Raw genomic sequence first — 21,083 nt, forward strand, 5'->3', positions numbered from 1 at the left:
ACTTTGTAGGGAAAGAAGACGGATAAGCTCCTAGTATAGTAGAAACTTTATCTCCTCTGCATTTTCTGGACTTTCGTACCCTTTTTTCTACTACAAACTGCTAAAGCGAAAAGAATTTTGATAACTGTTAAAAAGAGATAGCATCTTCTTCCTTAGAATAAAAAAAAAGTTATTCTCCAAAGCTAATTCTGAAGATCAGCTGGATAGGGCCTACAGCAGCTGAATTCAAGTGACAAATAAGAAGAAAATAAGGCCTTAAGCTCCCCTCAACCCCATTTAAAAGAAGATCTTTACATGGGGTATTTATGCATTGTTTCATATGTAGATAATCCTTTGCAAATGACAAAGAACTAGAAATTAGAAAAATAGTAAGCAATAATACCAGTGGGAGTCATTTACTTGGGCTTCACTTACCTAAAATTACTACAATTATTAAATATGTTGGAAAGAAATAATGAAACAACATCATCTCCACAAAAATGCACAAATCATATTTCCTGTTATAGAAATTGTTTGAGAGATATAAAAGAGCATTATATCACAATTCAGCAACAATTTACTTGCAATTTAATAGCAAATTAGATTCATACACTATCATTTATTGCTAAATGGATGGCGGAAAAACAAAATATTCTCTATGTCCAGGGAGACTTCACATTTGGCACATTTTCTGGTTCTTAAATTAATGTGTTTTGCCAATAGTTTTCCTATGAGTATGTGATAGCCCAGTGATCTTCTGACTACGCTGGACCGCCTGAGGCGTTTTGGCCTTTCGGCCTTTCAGTGTTTCCATTCATGCACAGCAGAAGATGCCCAACAGGGTTGTAATGCTCTTCGGAAGTAGCTTTTTAGAAAGAGCCGTGCCATGCCAAAGAGCTTTGATTCATGCAGCAAATTGTGGACACTGATATGAAATAAACTGTGACTGGTGATCAGTCAATGACCATTTTCATAATGATCACGCCATCCGTAATTTATCAAGGTAGTATTCCTGATGTTGCACAGCTTGGGGAACTGAGGGACAGAAACACAAGCTGCTAAGGATGCATAAGTAAAATAATCTATACCATGCTCTAAGCAAATAATCTATATCATGCTCTAAACTCTAAGTAAATAGTCTATACTATACTTTAAGTAAAGATCAGCCAGGACTGTAATAAACTTTTGACAAAACTTTTCCATGGGAAAAGGTGGTTTTTTTCACTGGAACATTTAAAAGAAAATTTTCTCATCGGCTGGTTCATCATAAGTTACCAGTATGCTCTGAAACAAAAAAAACTTGCTGGGTAAAGCAATCTGTCAAAGAAACTCATAATAACTCCATTAGACTCTAAAAATATGTCTATTTCCACTTTCTGTGTTATTAAATATCAGCCATACCTCAGTGTTTTTTGGTTTACTTTTTATTTTGTTATCACAGTAGAAAGAACCGTATATAAAAGCATCTAGTGTTTGAAAAATGTTCTCTAATGACATCTTTTTCTATACAAAAATATTAATGACAAAATATCTCTAAATTGACACAGTTACCTTTATCTGGGCATAAGTAAAAGGCTAAAATATATAAGTTTACAACATAGATATGAACTAAGTCACAAAGTACTCTTTTCGGTGTTCACACTTCTAATTTATGCATTTAACTTTAGGTTTCTAAACTGGGGGCCAAGTTCTTCAAGCAGCCATAAAAAAGACAGGCTGTGCCACCATACAGTATAGAGTATGAGGACTTGAATTAACTTCTAGAGAAGCCTCCCTCTCTCCACTGACTATGGAGAGCTTAGTGAGACTAACTTACATATATACCTTAAATTAGATACCTGAAGCAAATGGACTGAACACCTGTCTTTTTTTCCACAGAATTTTTATGATACTTGGTTTTGTGGAAGGTCTTTTGCAATAGGAAAGGATTCTGCTGACCTGAACAAAGTAGTAAAAATACTGTAGCAACGACCTGATATGGCTAAAATCATCCCCAGAATTGTATTTCCCTCTTTTTCATTTTTAGCATCCAAATGGCAGGTTCACTTATAAGGAAGAATATCTTCTTTTGATCTGTAGTTTCTGAGCTGTCCCATTTCCACAAAATATATACCATTCTGTGGGCTTAATTTCAGTGAACTACTCCAAAAACTTTGGGGTAAAATCTAAATTACACAAAAATGAATGCTTTTTCTGGACTTAAAGCAATGGTAAAATAGACAGACACTCCAAAGCAATTTTCTCAAATGTTTTCTGGCTAAAATGAGGGAAACTTTTCTATGATTTTATTTAGGAGCTGCAAGGTTTTTAAAAAATATGAAATTTACAAGTATAAATAAATTTCTAAAATTTTCTGCAGTTACAGATAATAACTTTGCGATAACTCTTTATAAAGAGACTCACAATAAGTTTTATTTTGTTGTCATGTCTTTTTTGCACTGCATAAATTCAGTTAAATTTTGCAGGCTCACTCATAAAAGTACCTTAAGAGGCCTGAGTGATAAGAAAAGGGAACTGGTAATTTGGAACAGACAGGATATAACAAGTATAGACATGATGGCTAAAAATTTATAAAAGTTAAAAAAGTTATACAAAAGTAGATAAAAGTTGTGTTATTTTGATCTACCTGTCTCCAGATGACAAAAAGAAGAACCAGTTCTCAGTTCGTGGCTTTTGCAGGAGAAGTAGGTGGATAACCCCACTGGTGCAGGGCAGCAGAGCTTGCAGGCTGGCTGCCAAGGCTGACCTTCACCTAAAGGGTACATATAGTCAGCCTGTGAAAACTGTATTCCGATAATGGAATTTAACTTCATAAAAGAATGCTTTTTTATCATCCTAATTTTGTACAAGACTCACACATGCTGAAATTCTACAGAAGAACCAGAAAAATTTCCAGCAATTAAGAGTCAACTAGCCACCATGCAATCTGGGATTTGATATTTGGAAGGTATTCGGGCAGTGAGGCATTGTACACTCCGGGGTAGAAGGGGTAAACTACATTTCCCGGAGGGAGCAATGTTACAGAGTTTAACAAGAACACAAAGGTGAGCTCTCCTAGCAATTAATAGCAAATTTCCAAATCACTGTAATAAAAATAGATAGTTCTCTGTGCTAAGAAAACAGAAATGTCCAGTACTGTTTAAGAATAGCACCAGTCTTAGCTGTATATTATTACTGATGAGGGTGGGGGCACTTTAATGAAAAAAACCCAAACAAATTAGTGTACTTCACGTATGCCTGGAGTGGACAGGCAGCTGAGCAAGGTGATAACTGTAGATCCCTTCCAACTGAAATGAAACATTCTATTCTATTCTATTCTATTCTATTCTATTCTATTCTATTCTATTCTATTCTATTCTATTCTCTCTCTCATATTTTTGTAAAATTGAAGGAGCTGCAATGTTCTGCAAATGACTTCAGTGCTGCCAGCCGTGAAGTACACTATATCAATTCCAGGAGTTTTAGTATATTTTAAGCTCTTAGAGAGCCTTCATAAAGCTCTATTTAAATTGGTTGACCTCTATACTAGGTATACCAGGTAACGCATAACCAAAAGGTCCCAAATGTTCACATCACCCTGCTTCTCTTTCAGGGACTGTTTATTTTACACAGCTGTTCCAGGAAATCTTTTACTAACTTATTTCAGTTGGTGTTTAGATTACTCACCCCCTTTTGGGATGATGTTATTGATAACAAAATTTAACACAGCCTTTTTAGAAAAAGGGAATGCATTATTTCTCTTAATGATTAAAGTTGCTCTGTCAATGATATTGTACTGAAATATTGTATTGGAAATGAATAAGATATTTACTGCTGACTATTAAAGTAAACAAGTTTATGACTTAATAAAGACATAACAAATGTCTCTTCTTTATGACAGAACAAAATTCTTGGCTAACATCTTGTGATCTAGGCCCTCATTATCTGCAGAGATTACAGTCCTACTTAAATCAAAAACACTCAATGTCTATGCACATACCAGTGTGTTGACCCCTCTAAGAGACTGAAATGTTTTGAGCTTCAGCACTGTCATTTGAACGATAATTTAAGATTCCAATAATGTCAGGCATAGTCAGATGAACAGGAAAAGCTTGATGTGAGCCCTTGGGTAAGGTGAATGATACAGACATGAACTTGTCCAAGAAGAAGAGCTTCAAGCCACAACAAGAACAGATAAATAAAGAGGCTTGTTTGGGGAACAAGAAGATCAGCCAGGCCTGGTGCAGAATTTTGAAAAAGATCAGACTAAAATATAGATGCTAAGTCAGTCTTGTAAACTCTGGGTGCATTCTTCAGTGATAAATGGAATAAATCCCCACACCAAAGTAATCACAATGCTATGCTACTCAACTACTCTTCTTAGAAAAAGACTGAAATATCAGAAGTTTGTGAGAAAATGTGTTAATAAAATGTTGCAACAAACTAGAAATTTTATATATAGAACAAAGAATAATCGAGGGTGATTTCCTAATGTTTCAGCTTTGGAAGTTTGTTTCTTTTAAAAAGACATGTAAATCTGCAGCAATAATCCTCTACATTGACCCGCTGGTTTGATTAATCTCCTAGAAAAATTTCAATAATGATTCACAAAAAATTCAGACAGTATCTCTGTAATGTCATAGAGGAAGACCTGGAAGAAGAGAGAATACATCACTTTCAAGGATGACATATGATCCATTAGTCTGAGTTTGGCTTGACTTTTCAAGTGGCTTTTAAAAATATTTTTGAATTTTTAAACACATTAGAGAAATACCACAATGCTTTTCAGATTCTAAGTGTGTAAAGCATATTTTTCTTTAGCGTAATTGAAACCTAATTAATCTTTTTCCCTGGAGATCTTTTAGAGTTGAGGGTAGTGACTATCATAGAAAGAAGACTCAGTAACAAGAGGCATTTCCATTTACAAATATTTCCTCTGGAGCATCAAAGAAATGTTTGGAAATATGTTGCAACAACTCAACTTAAATGTTTTGATTATGCATTATACATTCCATTTAACCTTGCTGTACCTCAATTTCCACATATATGAGAAAAAGAAAATATTATTTACTTAGTATGCTAACATGGCTCTTGCAAAAATATATTAACTAGTATTCAAGCTATACTTGAGAAGTGTTATGTACTGTCTCAACTGAAATTTTCATGAAATCCTGAACACTGCCTTGGGAAATAATGCCAATTTTTTTTTCCATTGGCCCTTCATAAGATGTCACATTCATACGAAACAATACGTGACTATATTTTGCTGAGGAGAGGGGAATTAAACCATCTTTTTATTTGCCTCTAGCCCTTAATAATACTACAAATTTATATGAGAATTGTAGATGAGGAGATGTTATTTGAGAGCAGAAATTAAAGCATAAAAATATCTTTCACAGAATATTTATTTGGCAGCAAAATCTGTAGTATGTGCATAGGACAAGTAGTGTATTTAAATACTACTAATGTATTTACTCTGCTATCACTTCATTCAGGTTACACATTATCAGTTAAAATAACAACAAATTTTAAATGTTCTCTGAGTCACAGTTAATTACTTCCCATTTCAGTTTTTTCTTTTCTGCATTTGAATTTTTTAGTCACACAGAAAAGGACTAAGAAATCGATGTGGTTTGGGGTATGTTATACAAAACCGTAACACTAGTAGCTCTGAAAACCTTTCCTTCAAGCCCAAAACAGCACTGCTTTTGGATTTGGATTGAATCTAACAATAGATTTCTACTGGAAGAAGAAGAAAGGAGATTACACTACTGTCATGCTTAATGAAATACATAGATGAAAACCAGCATGAGCTCTATACATCCGTACCTTTGAACAAGGAGACAATTTTATCTCCAGAATGTAAATATGGAAGGATGTATCTGCCAAGCATTCTGTCACATTATCACTTAAACTTCTGTAAATAAGCCAACAAAACTAATGGTGAAAGGATAAAATACATCCTAACAGTCACGATATTTTTTCTAATAGCATATAAACTGTATAATAATAATGAAGGGTTGGGTCAGTGCTGAAAACACAGAAAAATGACATTTCCATCTTAGATAGAAAATAACACCTCTGAGAAATTTGAAAAGAAATTATTTTCTACATGATAATATTTTCACATTCATCTTTCAAAATTTTCAATTTTCCCGACAACAGGATTTGATTTAAAGTTTAGAAATAAATTTTAAACCGTAAAATTATTTCTTTTTGTATTGTGGCAATACTTTTCAGTAATATTTGTGGCCTGCTTTTTCCTGCTTTAATCTTTCTGCCTCCAGAAACTCAAAATTTGGTTTGTGGGGGGTTTTTTGAGTGTGTGGTTTTTGTTGTTTGCTTGTTTTTATTTTTAAATGTTAAATAATTATGGTAGCTAACAGTTATTTTAATTTTTTTTTTAACAGTCTAAATTACTTCTATTTTCAATCTATTTTTACCTACTAGAAAGGATTTGGATCACTCAGATGTTGCTCTCCAAATAAAAACGAAAACCAGAAAAATTTCATAATATCTGCTTGTGTACCCCTATTAGTTGAAGATCTCTGTTCAATAATACTGGTCCATACAGGCATTTGTATATATTTTAAATGAACATAGGAACACATAAAAAGTGTTATGTATATATTGCAAATAATTTCATACATATATTTCATCTAGCATGGTGAGTAGCACTTGTTAAGTCACAGCTACTTAATTTTCATCTCTCTCTAGGTGCTCAGGAACACCAAATTATCAAAATGACTCTCCTCACATCACATACAACACTTCCTGCCTCAGTGCTTCCCACTGGTAGGCATCTGCTCTTGGGTAACACTCAAGTAGTAAAGTCTGCTGGCAGAGCAATACTGCAAGTCTCAGAGGCTTTCCCCTGTTTTCGCAATGGTTTTTACTCATTTCTGTCTTCAACAGTCTTCTGAACTTGCTCTAAAAACCATCCAGTACTGGTGACTCAATTACATATCTTAATCACTACAGCTTTAAGTATCTATTCACATCAAAATAATACCCCAATAATTAAGAAAGAAACGATTGTAGGACTGTTCCTAAAGATGGAATGGCTAAGTGAAGCAAAATTAAGTGTTTTTAAACCTATAGGTCATCTCATTACAGATACTATTTGATTTACAAAGAAGTCAGTAGAAGTCTTCTGAATAATTCTCAAAGAAATAAATGGCCTTCAATGTGGCCATTTTTTCCCAAAGGTTCTCAAATATCCATGTATTTATCTCTAAACAAATTATTTAGATAAGCACACCTAATTAAGGAGCACTGTTCTTTCATTTGCATCTTATGTAACTTGCCATTTTGCAGAACATAATGTAGCTTTTCTGTATAGTTTTGTATGTTAAAGGTTAAAGAAGAACTAATGAGACTGCTTAGGACTGACGGGTGAAGTTCTAGGAAGACTTATTTAGTCTTTTATCTACCTGAGATGCCTAACCAGAAATATAAGGAACTTTACTGCATGGTGGGTTTTTTTTCCCCCACCTTTTTTCAGATGTCATCCTGAAATAAATATGCCAAAACTCTGCTTTGCTGACTGCGTCATCAGAGCTTGCAAACGCTAGCACTTCTCTGACAGGCATTGTGAATCACAGTTATTTTTTCTCCCAATGTCTACAAGGTCTGCCACCTGAACTGGCATAGTTTGCAAGTGCCATCAACTTCTCCTCAGGGCTTACAAGCTATATTTGCTCTTTCAGAAGAATCTGAAAATGTTGTGAACCATAACTATGTTTCTGAGAGAACTTACAAGTTTTGCCATCTGTGCCTGCAGTGCTTCAGAGCATCATAATATGGATATGGAGATATTTTCATCATGGGGTTTATGATCTCTACCAGCTGCATCAGCAGAGATTGTTAGTGCTGTGAACCACAACCATTTATCTCTCAGCACAGATGCCTGCTTTACTTTTTCATTAATGGTCTATATCTATTTGACCACTGTTATACATACGTGTAAATTTTTCAGCCAAAAAGAAAGCAAACAACCAAAATAATCCTTTAAAGCACATCTTTAATCACTGCAGATCTGGAGAAATTTCCAAATATTTACATGAGTTTAACTGTGGCTTGTCTAGACCAAGAATTTACTGCAAATACAATTATTGTGATAGCCATACCACTTGTAATCCTTTCTGTAGTCTGACAAAGCTGCAGTTCTTGCTGCTATTGGCAGATTTTGAGAAAATATTTCCATTTATAAATAGGAAGTTAATCTCTCTTTATGTTGTTCTGGCATCTTCCAACTATCTCCAGTTTAAACAATGCCATGAAAAAACTGCCCTTATGAAGGAAGCTTTTGCTCTTGTTAGGTGTCATGAGAGAGTTTTGGCACTTGGTGATGTATCACTACTTTCCCTACATCAGCCCTGGGAAAGAAATGTGCTAGGTTTTTATGAGGAATAAGAGCAAATCCAGATGGGTACAACCAGGGCTGTGAGTGTCAGAGGGGAATGTAGAAAGGAGCTCTATCTTCTCCATATGTTGGCAGAGAAAGAAGCCATTGGCATGCCAAGAAACTCTGACTGGCTGTCTAAATAGGGAAGACAGGGATATAAAGGCAAGTAGTCGGAGACTTTACTTTTGATGTCATCGTGTGCCTATTGCTTTCCTATATACTAGTGTGGGAAACATATGGATTTGAAAAGTCTAGTAGTAAATGCCTATAAATTATCAACTAATGAACTTTCAAATAACAGCTTTGAAGATACTGGGCTTGTATATCTATAACTCTGTGTCTGTGTGTGTACACAAGCCTGACTTGACAAAATTAGATTCAAATTAAATTGACTGTGATGAAGTGCCAAACCAGAAACACTTTGTGGATACATGGAGTTTTGAGGAAAAGGCCTTACTTATCAGCCACATTAAGACTGGTTTGATACTTGGGATTTTGCATATCTTGCTACTGGGGCTGTCTGGCTGTGTTCGTTGCCCAAACCTGGGGACACAAAGGATCCCTAAGCCCCCAGACAGGAAAAATCTGGCACCTACTGGTTCCAAAAAGCAACTAAATCTGCATCCTGCAAATGCTAGGCCTTCAGATCAGCTGGAGGTTTCCCTCATAACAAGGTGTTTGGAAATCAATGAATGGACTGATCTTGAAGAACTATTTCCTTAGGTTGAAGATAAGTATGTTTGATTTCCATTACAAATGTAGAGATTTTAAATATGAAAGTACTAAAGTCAGTTTTCATTATTTAAAAAATTTTATCCAAAAATCACTTACAGGTTATACTACTGCTGAAATTATGGGGGAAATGTAAAGTTTCTAGATGAAACAAAGTCATAATTTTTTTTTTTGCTGAATATGAATAAAAATCCTAGGATTTTTGGCATTTGAGATGTAATTATCTAAATCACAGAAAGTAGTAGAACCACGTGAGGTTAACTACTGCTTGTCAACTATACCTATCTTGTATTTTAAAAAAAATCTTGTAGCTTTGGTTCAGTGTTGAAAAACTACATATGCTAAATTTTATACAAAAGGCAAATGTTCAAAGGGAAAATAGGAGTATCAATACTTTATGACTCTCATATATGCTGATTCTACTATAATGTTTATTGAGCAGTCTTTAGTGCCTTGATCCACATCCCCAGGAGCACTCAAAATTGAAGTCCTACTCCCTATTTGCAATGTACCAGTAAGATACCTAACATTTTGTCCTTTGCTTGCATTAATATTTTAGCAAATCTGACATACGTTTACATACATATTTTCCATGAACACTTCAAATCACTTTATTAACAGTTTAAAAAGTCCTTTTTTTTAGCTCTACTGCTTTCTGTATTTTTTCTGCATCTTAGGAAAAGGGACTTCAAAAGTTCTGAAGTAAATTAATTTGAACATTTGAACTGGTTCTTGCTGATTTTTTGTGCTTTTCTATCCCATATGTCAACTGAGCAGACAAAACTTTAAAGCTTCAAAAACCTTTGGAGGGAGGAGTACATTTTCCTCAGACTAATACTAAATATTTCCTTTTCTGAATCAGTACACAGCTCTGGGAAAGACAAAATCAAGACCAAAATAAATGCGGAACTGCACCTACTTCTTGGAAGTACATGGTATTTAAGCTGAATTTAATCTTGGTATTTACATACAGAGAGAGTGCACACTGGCAAGGAATCCACATGAACATGGTCCAGGTATCTACAATTAGGGGATCATTACTAAACCAAATTATTTTCATGAATAAGTGCATCTGGATACTATACCATTTTTTGGAAACCTGCAGTCAAATCTGCAGACAAACTGGAGGGAAACCTGAAAATTGCTAAAAAAACAACTTCGTCCTAATTGGCTATGTATTGGGCTGCCTGCATAATTTTCCTGTTTTTCCTAATACAAATATGAAAACATTCAGAGGGCTTATTGATCCCCAATACTTAACTGTTAGGTCATATGAATAGGAAATGAAAAATGATATAAAATATGCAAAATAATAGTACATTAGCCTAAACAACACTAATAAATTGCAAAGCTTAGCATGAAATTGAAAATCACTAATGGAGCACTGTGCCGTTTGTTGAAGCAATAAGCAGTCAAAGAATCATACATAATGTAACAGTACAATTGCTAACAGCAGGTTCATAGAAGACAATTTAAACTTGTTTTTTATGGACAAGAGGAATTGATCTTTGAAGCGGCTCCTAAGGAGATTCCACTTAGCCCGAACAGCATCTTGGGATTGAGTTCGGGTCTATCCCTTGCACCAATTACATATTTATGGACTTCCAGAAAACACCGATTTAAATTACACATGAGGTTATGGTTTATGAACTTAAACCAGAAGAGGTAAAAATATTAGACATGTGGAACTAATTCTAGAAACTGGTTTTGAATTCCATGGTTATGACAGTCCTGCAGGTTGCACTGAAAGACAGGTCATATGTAATGAGTCCCACTTCTTAAAATTGTTGGGAGTTAGAAGTATGTAAAGCTATGAACACAAAAGATGAATAGCTTTAAAAATCATTATATGCTAGACGATATTTTATTTTCTCAAGGCCACCTACATGAAAAAACAACTTATGTTTAATATAGTCGGTATCAAATGCACAGATAGGAAAAGTTCTCACATTTTTGAACATTCATGGGGAAATTTTTATCATATTTATTTTTTCTTTTAGCAGAATTTTCCCAATGAAATGTTAAATTTTATGTTGTCTTGCAATATAAGAAGGCTTTATCGAATTTAGCAGTACCATAAGATCTGATCTTAAGTACACTTTAAGAAGTGAAAAGAAAAATGTGAAATACTTATGAGATTGCATGCAAAAAATATTTCCATCTCCTAATAGGTATTGCCATTGTTACACAGTAACTGTTAACTTTCTGTTGCAGACAGCATTTTCCTTGATGAGCTTGGCTCTCTTCTTCCAATTGATTTCAACTCAGCATATGCCTTTTTTATGCTGTTACTTTGCACTTGGTGGTTGTGTAGGCCAAAACTCTGCCCTCATTAGCCTATATGTCTTATTGAAACTCTGAAAAAATCTGCAGAAAAATTATACGTTTGTAAAATGGAGAGATAGCATAGATGGGTCTTTTCTTTATTAAAATGTAAACTATTGAATGGTGTGGGCCTCTTGTATTGCTAAAGTTTTGTGGATAGATTGTTACTACTTATGCCTAGTCACATAACTAATAAACCTAAAGCTACAACAAATTGAATGGTAGGTAGGTTACCAAAGAGCAACAGTTCCTGTGCTCACTGGACAAAAAATATCGTAGGTTGCATATGGTGAGATCTGAGGGATTGTTTGTAAACTCAGCAAATACAAAACTGTGTGATAGAAAGTCCATCATCCCGGGGTACTCACTGATGTGGATATGGGATGACTGATGGAATGCGGGGTCATCACCATGGTATATTGTTTGATTGCTCTTGAAGCTGCAAATGCCATGTCTGAAGTACCTCCTGGAGAAAACAGTCCCAAATTTACATGGATACTCTTTCTTCTGAACATCCTAGAGGCACCTTACTCGAGACATAGTGTATTAAAGTGTTATAGTACAACTCAGTAAGTAGCTTGAGATGTCAGGGAAGCAAATGGAGAACTACAACATTATAGCCATATCCCTGTTAAAAACATAGGCTCCAACTCAAAACAAATTTCTCATCACAATAATTCAGGTAAAGGTGTTTATCCATATTTTTGGTATTGCCAAAATGCAACTTACACTTTTGGGTATGAAATACAGAAAAAAATACCTAAATATAGATAAAATACCTAACAAACTTATGCATTGAAAAGTGTGGTAATAATTTAACAGATATTCAAGTTTAAAGTTTACTTTGTTCAGCTCTGGTCTCACTACCAGCCAAAATGAACTCATTTTTTAATAGTCTAATTGTAAGCAGCATTCATCCTCCTCAAGATGATCCAAGTATTTTCACAACCTAAGTTATCTTTTTTTTTTTTTTTAAGGGTCCATTTTCTACCTGGGTGTCAGCAAAGCATAATTTCACAACTTGCATATCTCCTAGCTTTTACATGAAACTGAATTGCTGAAAAGTATCCCATTTCCATAGTGTTCCTCTTCAATGTTAGTATTCGGCTGTTCTTCCTCTAGGACAAACTTTCTATGATACTGTGCAATATGTGTAAGAAGGATGCTAACATTTTCAAAAGAGGCTATGTTAGTTAATGATATTTGAATGAAAAGAAAAACCCTTTAGACCTGCAAAAAATAAAGTATTCCCTATTCCTCTTATCAAAAAAATAAAAACATAAAAATGAGAGAGCTGACACTGACACTGGGGTATAAGAGTTGGAAAATGAAAGTAAGTGGGGTGATGTTGGTTTGAGAGGGCTGATACACTGGAATTAGACACTGAGGAGCTGAAGTGACATGGAGGATCCAGGATGATGCATGGGATGATACCGGGGGAGAAGAGACAAAAGTAGTCTCGGCATGTAACATATTAGTTACTTAACTTTAGGCAGTCCTGCTTGTCCTCACTAAGTAGAGGAGAGTAGTGAGAAAAGACAAGTGAGTTAACAGTGACTTGCCATGGCCACTATTTCCCATTGTCTCCTTCACAACCCATTGGAAGGAAAAGCAAAGTGACAACCAGGAGGGCTCAAAATGTGGCTTAACTGCTTTACTCAGAAAGAGGACAGACCCTCCAGAAGCACTGCCAAAGCTACCATGGCAGGGGGTGGGGTGTGGGGTGAGGTGGGGGTCTGTGTGTCTTCAATCTTCAGGGAGTACTGAGAATCTGAGCTCAGACTGGACCAGCATTGCAAGGCTCAGCATTTAGAAACTATGTATACCTACTTTAGGAATATTCTCATGTGATACTGTTTTACTTAAAATATGAACAAGGCAGGCTGAATTAGAGATAGTCTAGATTTTCCAGCTCATTGTCACTTCCTCCCACAAACCTTAGAAGTAGTCATCAGTGTAAGTATTTGACAAACTTGGAGACACAAAATGTTGGAAACAGTCTTTATTAAATTACAAAGGAAAATATACTTAAATAAGGATCATGGTTTGTCTTCAAAAGAAGTGTATGGGAATTCATCCAATTCATCAACAGCATTTAAAAATCATCACTTACTCATTTCCAAAACTCCAATCCAACAAATTTATTCTACAAAAGCCTGCATTCTCAGTAGCTCAGTTGTGAGAGAGGAATGATTTCTTGGGAAGAGCATGCTTACTAGACTCTGTACCACAACCTAGAATATTTGCAATAGCAAGGGAATAGAATACTGGAAGACCTGTATCTCCTGTTCCTGTTAGCCTTAGGATAAGAAGTAAACACTAAAAGGGGCAGTAAGGTCATATGTATTACTTTACTTTTTTGGTATGTTTTAGTACAATTTCATGACCCTCTGAAAATATCCAATACCAGTAACTGAATACGAAATTCTGCTACTTAGTAATCTCTACTTGATATTTTGCTTTGTTATCCTTCTAGTTTGTTTTCATCGGAAAGACACAAGTCATCAATAGTTTACTGGTTTGGGATAAATCTGAATATCTGATAATGCAATAAATCTGGCAAGTAAAGCAGTAAAAAAGAACCCATGGAAAAAACCCAACCTCTAAGTCTAGAACTTTTCCCTTCCCTTTCTCCTTCCCTTCCCTTCCCTTCCCTTCCCTTTCTCCTTCCCTTCCCTTCTCTTCCCTTTCTCCTTCCCTCCCTCCTATCCTTTTTTCCCCTCCCTCTGAATCTCTGACTCTCTCTGTCCCTTCCCCTCTGTTTTTGATCAAAATTGTCAAGGTCCACCAACAAAAAGAATTACTAATGTATGAAAAATCCCACTCCTGTGTATCTGTTTTTTTTATTCACTCTGTACTCGTGTTGTATATGCTTACTGATATGGTGATATAACCCCCTGTTTAATAAAAGACAGATCCCCAAATTGGTGTCACATTTTAGTATAAAAGATGCTCTGTTCGAGCCATGGTGTATGTAGAGAGAGTAGTACAAGTAGTAAAACTTTTATTTCATATATTAGTATATGTAAATACAATAAATATGTGCTACACTGTTTTATACTTAGAAGCTCTCTTGACTGCTGGGAAAGCTTTGAAGATCACACAACTAGATAGAAAAAATACTATCCTTTTGAGAACTCAGAGAATATTTACTTGGTACACCCAAACATATGATGATTAAGTATGACAAATAATACTTCTAAAAGATTTTTTGCTTTTTGCAATTTATTTTGCTCCTGTGAAAGGCACCAAATGGACAGGCCTCAAATCCTGAGCCTTGCATTGTTCACATTAGAAAAAAAGCTACCCCAATTTCCCACCAGCGCACGTAATTGCTACCATTGAACTGCTATTTGTGACAGTAAGGCAACAGCACAGTCTACACACCCCATTCAGTGCTCACTGTTACTACCAACAGTGCAAGCTAAAGTGCCATTTGTGGCATTGGCTTTTGTGGATATAACAACCTGTCAATTAGGAAGTGAATTAACCAGATCACTACGCAATAATCATCATATAACAACCCTCAGTCCCTGCTAAGCTGAGCTATATTCAAACTGGCAAATCAGAGCTTCCGATCTAGAGCTGTGTGCCATATAGATACCTCGAATTTGTTCATGCATTTGATCATGCATTTGTACTTACTGCAGCATTAAAACAGAATATATTCAGATCTTATTATTACTTTTACCATTTCATTAGTGTGACACTGATGGCTGCAGGGAATGAACAAACACAATACACAATAATGGTAAAAAATCAAGATATCACTTTTCTTCATTAAATAACCTTGGTAAAGCTTAATTATTTTGCACTAAACTTGCCACTTTCAGTTGGATGAAATATACACAGAACATGTTTGAAGATAGCATCTTTAAACTTGTAACAAACAACCAGAAACTGATTTAGTTATTAGAAATAACTGACTTTGACCATCCTTAGAGTAGTTTCTCAATGGTACACTGGAGCTACATTATTACCATAACTACTGTAATCATCACAACAATAATGACTATGCTGAAATCTAAATGTGTGAAATTAAGCCATTAACAACCATAAATATGTCCAGCAATGAAGTCAATGAAAGGTCATTACACTATGTGCAACAAGGATGTTGCATTCAGATGATACATGGTTGTATTGCATCTGTACAGTGGCTTCTTTGATGATTGCATAAAAAATGAATGATCATAATAAAGCATGATACCAAACATTTTCTAGGCTCAAATTATTATACTGTAGGAAAAAAATCCGCCACTTTTTACTTGCAATCAAACTACTGAGTTCATTCACTCATGTAACGAAAGGTGAAATTACAGAAAATTTGGTAAGTCAACGCAGTATGACAAGTGCACATATGTTTATATGTTAATTTAATCCACTTGGATCCTCATATACAATGAGAACAGGATATTTCATTAAAATGTCAGCACTTTCAAATTGGAAAAAAAGAAACTCTGAAGGTAGTTAGGCAGAGTTTCAGTCTGAAAGCGTTGATCTGCATTGGGTGCAATTTTGCTTTTAGTTCTAAATAAAGCCAAAGAGTATGAAGAAGAATAAAACACAAAACAAGGAAGAAGAAATGGCATTCTAAGCATGGTGTAAATTTCAGGAGCAGGTATAACTCTACAGAGAATTCCTGATCTGATTTTATTTTACGATTATAGTCTTTCCTTTCTTTGGGAGAGACCGGGCAACAGATACAGAACATGTTCTATTAAACATGAAATACCATAAGTCAAAATGTGCTGTACAAATATAAATGACTAGGTCCTTCTGACCATGACACTTACAATCCTATTAGTCAAAGACATCATACTGAGGAGCTTAAGTACGACTTAAGGAGATGTTGGTGAGACCATCCTGACAAAGTTTGAAAAAAGAGAAAGATATACAAGGAGAAACCTGACAGAATACAAATACAGTATGTAAAGCTCAGATGTAAAGCAAATAGATTTTAAAAAAAGAACAGCATGGAATTAGAGAAGAAAACAAAGCAATTTTCTGTAATGAATGCTGAAATATTCCGAATAATAGAAAAATATAGAAAATAATGGGAATGACAGAGACAAGACAAATAAAGTTTATTGAAATTGGCCAAGGTTCAGAATGAACAGGACTGTACTGGGTTTTATAAATGTGGCAAGAGCCAAGTTTGTTTCTGCAGTAGCTGAAAGTTTCTGTACCTTGCTGTCAGAACCAAACCCACCTGTGGTGATCTTGGAAGCAACACATTTACATCCCCACAATGCTCTGTTGACACTTAATAAGCTCTGCTGATCCTGAGCCAGCTACACAAGGAAACAACTTTGCATCTCTGTTACGGTCAATCTGGCACTCAAACAAATAATTGGAAGTTGACTGAACTTCAATGTCAAAGATAAGATGACTAGACATAGATATAAACAAATAAGAAGCTAGTGAAGCATGCAAAGGAGAAAGGTAATAGAAAGCAAAAAGGAAGAGAAACTACTGACAGAAGCAACTGTCAGTTCTGGGCAGATTGGAGGAGGGGATTTGATGGATTTTTAAATGCTTAAGTACCACCCAGAATATGTTACTAAGCTTATAAAGAATGGAGTCTGCATTCACGTTTTCATATTAAAATATATATACCAGAAGTGTACAAATGTTGCAGTTCTTTTTGCAATAATTTACTTTTAAGCACATAACTTATGAGTTTAAGGGTAAAATAAATGCTCCTGCAGGCCAGGCCACCATCCAATGGTAATGACTAATCATTCAGTTACCTTAACTGGAAGAAAATATGTCTCATACAGTGATATACACTGCAATGTGGATCAGTCTACTGAGGGAAAAGATCTCCTAGACTGGAAGAATTCAAATCAGATGACAAAAACTTTATAGAAGTTTACAATGAAAAATAATGCTGCAAGCATCTGTATAATCCAGAATTCAACAGTAAATAATAATGAGTATTTATTTTCCTAGTAAGCTAAGCCTTCTTTACTTTTGACAAAATTCAAACATATATTAAGATGCATTCTTTCTATTCTGTAGAACAGTTCTTATATAAGCCTGTATGTATTGCTTCTTCATCCATGAAAAAGTAACTTTATATTTGTGATTGCAATTCTCTTTTGTATTCTGTTTCTTTGATTCCTCACAGTGAGATTTCTCAAAATCTAAGTGAGGACTATCCCAAATACCAGAGAAATATAAATAGTTTTAGACAGAGACACTGAAAGCTTGTGCCTAGGACCTTTGCTCCTGGTATCATCTGATGACACAGAAAGAAATCTCAGTCCTCATTGTCACAATTGAGGAAAAAAACCAAGAATGCAACTGATGTAAATGAAAGTCATACTGGAGGGCTAGCTACAACCCTTACTATAACTGTTACTTGCATAATTATGTATCTTACTGTTACCCTAACTATAATTTACCCAAGTAAATACCTCATTTGTCTTAAAGAGTAGAATTTGAATTTGATCTTTTTCCTTTAAAGAGGAAGGTGTCTGCTGATACTGCAGTAGGTGACTGCTTCTTGCTCAGCCTCACTGCGTTCACAGCACTATAAATTCCACTAGGGATACAAAACCTGCACTTAGGTAGGTTGATGCTGAAATTGCCTTCTGGAATGATTCCAGTTCCCTTGAAACATGAACCTCTAAAGCCATCTTAATTGAGGCAAAGAGGGTTGTGATGATGATGTCCAGTCTACAATACTGAAGAATCTTTCTATTTTTGTTTCAAACATAAGGCATAATACAGGGCCCTAGAATGGTCTAACAACATATTTTAGACAGGATTCAGCAGGAGCTGGAAAAGATTTAAAGGAAGGTGAAAGAAAAGTAAAACAAGGGACATCTCCTGAGGGTGAGAAGGAAAAAACTAATTGCCATATTTGAACCCTTAAACACTTTGCCCTGTTTTCTCCATTTAATGAAATGGATGCTGTAACCAAGATACAATTGCCATTGACACTTGCTCACTACTTACTCTGTCTTGCTCTTTTTCTGTCGGCCTGCTTAATTTTTACCATTGTCAGCTTTGATACTGAGCAATAATTAGCAAAATTCACTTTGATCTGACCTGTAGTAAGGGAGAACCAACTCTCCTCAGTAGCAGGGAAAATGGACTCTCAGATAGCTGCTAAGGGCAGTGTTCAGCAGTACCAGAATGGACACTGCATTTTGACTTCAGAGATTTAGAATTATTCTAATGACATAAGCAGAGGGATTAGGTCAGCTGTAGGTTACAGTTTTTGCAAATTAGAGGGATTTCAAAGAAGGAAAAAATATTCCAGCACTGAAGAGATTGAAATCTAATTTCATATTCTACAAAAGTGTATATTTAAATTTTAACTAAAGGCTAATTGTAATTCACACTAAGGCAGCTACCCAGGGAAGTTTAAGTCCAGTCTTTCATGATATATATCTTCAACAAAGATTCTTACAAATGAGGATTACAAGAAAAAGATTAGGAAGCACTACAGCCTTGACTATGTGGACGACGTGGACTGAGGAGTGGCTGAAGGAGTAGCAAGCAAGACTGACTTTCTCCACCTCTGGTGCATGAATTAGTAGCAAGGGGCTAGTACAAGAAGAACATAGGAAAGTGAGTTGTGTGTTGTGTGGACCGTAATACACCAGGGACTCCAGAAAGAAGGAACATTTAGGAAAAAGAAGTGATGCCTCTCATGATGATTCAATTTCTTACTACTCCCTACATAAATTTCCTGAAGAGAAACAGACACAGAAGATATTTTAGAGGGGATACATCTAAAGGCAGTGAGATGGAATTGACTAAATCCTATTGACAAAGAAAAGGAAAATTATGTTAATGACGATCTAGGTTGGTTGGTTGAACAGACAGATTTATGGAAAGGAACTAATCTAAATGATGGCCAACCATGTTGCCCTTGTTTTGTGAAGGACTGCATATGCCACCCACCAGGAAGTGAAATAGAATGTTGAATAAATTTATCTCACAAGAAGTAGATAAGAGGAACCCCTTCTTCTCTTAGATACTCTACGCTGTAGCTGTCAAAGGGTATGTACTACCTACATTCTGTTTATCTACCTTTTTTCTACGTGTCTATAAGCAGAAGCTTTGATCAAAATAAAGTGAAGAACAAATATTTCATTAAATACATTAACATTAAACTTATTTATTAATAGAAATCTCCATGTATAATTTGTGACTTTTTAAAATACATCCCCAGTCTCTATTTAACTGTCATTTAAGCCAATTATATTTTAGTCACTATAAACAAGTTTTGTGCTGAGGATCTCCAGGTCTGACTTAGAATTAATTTTGTTATAATAAGATGGTAATTTTAGAGTAATGTATAAATGTTTTTTAAAAACAGCAAAGACTTATACTGTCATAACAAATAATTAAATCTTTGCCCCTGTGTTACAGAAGAGTGTAGATAGTTCCAAGTATGATTTCATTGAGGCAATACAGGTCTTGTTACAATACCTTTATTTTAAAATGTCTTGATATATCAGCTTTTAAAATGCATCATTCCTCAAAAACACACAAAAGCTATCACTTCAAAAACCTCTGATTAGTCTGAGCACAATCAAGGGCATGCGAGATAGCTGCCATTTAGTTCAGCCAAAGCAATCCATGCCAACTGCAATAAACCCATCAAACTGTCATAGAGTCAAGCTGTGAGAAAAAGACGATGGTGATTACCATGCAATAGTTTCCTTCAGTGGTTTTATAATTTCAATTTTTCTAACATTTCAAGATTTTCAATACTTACAGTAGCAATCCTTTAATACAGAATATTTTCCCTGGGAGTTACTATCAACAACTTAGCCTATTGGTTTTTTTCCCCATCATTGAATCAAGCATATAAGCTCATCAGACAAGAAACATTGTGATTACAGTTGTATATAAATTATTTAAAGAGATTCAGCCAATCAAAACAGTTTTTAAAGTACCTATTTTCTTTGATATGTGCATATAACTCCCATTAAAAAGATATAGTTACAGTTGAGAAGTTGGAACCTATACCTAAAATTAAGATAACATTCTTTCCTTCACCCTGAAAGTCCTCTGTCCTTCAGCAATGACCCTTTGGATAACAAAACAAGGAGGCATAGTGAGCATATCCTAAGGCACAAGTAAAAAATACATTGTGTAAAGTAAAAAATACATTGTGTTCATTATGACATAGAAGCATAGAAAGGAATGACATTCAAGAATAAGAAATTTAAGACAAATTATTTAAATTGTTCCTTCAAAAACACTACATTATTTATTGGAATCCTTCAGGCAGATGGAATACTGGAACCTCAAGGTGTGTTTTCCTCTCCACAGATGTATTTTATGCAACACAAATGCTATTGGAAACTTCATCAGCACACTGCAAAGAGTGTACTGCCTGCGAGGGACAGAGGGGCAAAACATTGTGATTCTCTGCTCTACATTAGCACATTAATCTGCCCTGGATTAGCACTATGTTTAGACAAGCCACTGTCAGATTTCATAGCAAGAAAAAGACAGTAATGATGAAAGAATTTATGAGTTTGCCCAGACACCATCTTGCTAGGTTTATTACTTAGCTGACTAAAATACATGTTATTCTCAACCTTGAATACCAGTGGCTACGTTTGTGGTGTTAGCACGTCTGTGTAGACTTCAAAATGCTATATTCTCTTTCCAACAGGTACCACTCTTTTAC

General features: G+C 35.2%; 1 protein-coding gene across 6 annotated transcripts in view; it reads right to left on the reverse strand.

The window, feature by feature from the left end:
* The window catches only part of TENM3 (teneurin transmembrane protein 3), a 1,265,035-nt gene that overhangs the window by 543,311 nt on the left and 700,641 nt on the right, over window positions 1-21,083 (reverse strand). Inside the window, exon 9 of one of the 6 annotated variants that reach the window (XM_039388712.1) lies at window positions 2,606-2,731. The exons of the other annotated variants lie outside the window; for them this stretch is intronic. The gene's annotated coding sequence lies outside the window, so the exon portion shown is untranslated. The remainder of the gene's footprint in view (window positions 1-2,605; window positions 2,732-21,083) is intronic. 6 annotated transcript variants of the gene reach the window in all.

This window comes from Pipra filicauda, unplaced genomic scaffold (assembly GCF_003945595.2).
Source record: "Pipra filicauda isolate LSUMZ 115617 unplaced genomic scaffold, ASM394559v2 scaffold67_size6003252_pilon, whole genome shotgun sequence".
Lineage (NCBI taxonomy): Eukaryota > Metazoa > Chordata > Aves > Passeriformes > Pipridae > Pipra > Pipra filicauda.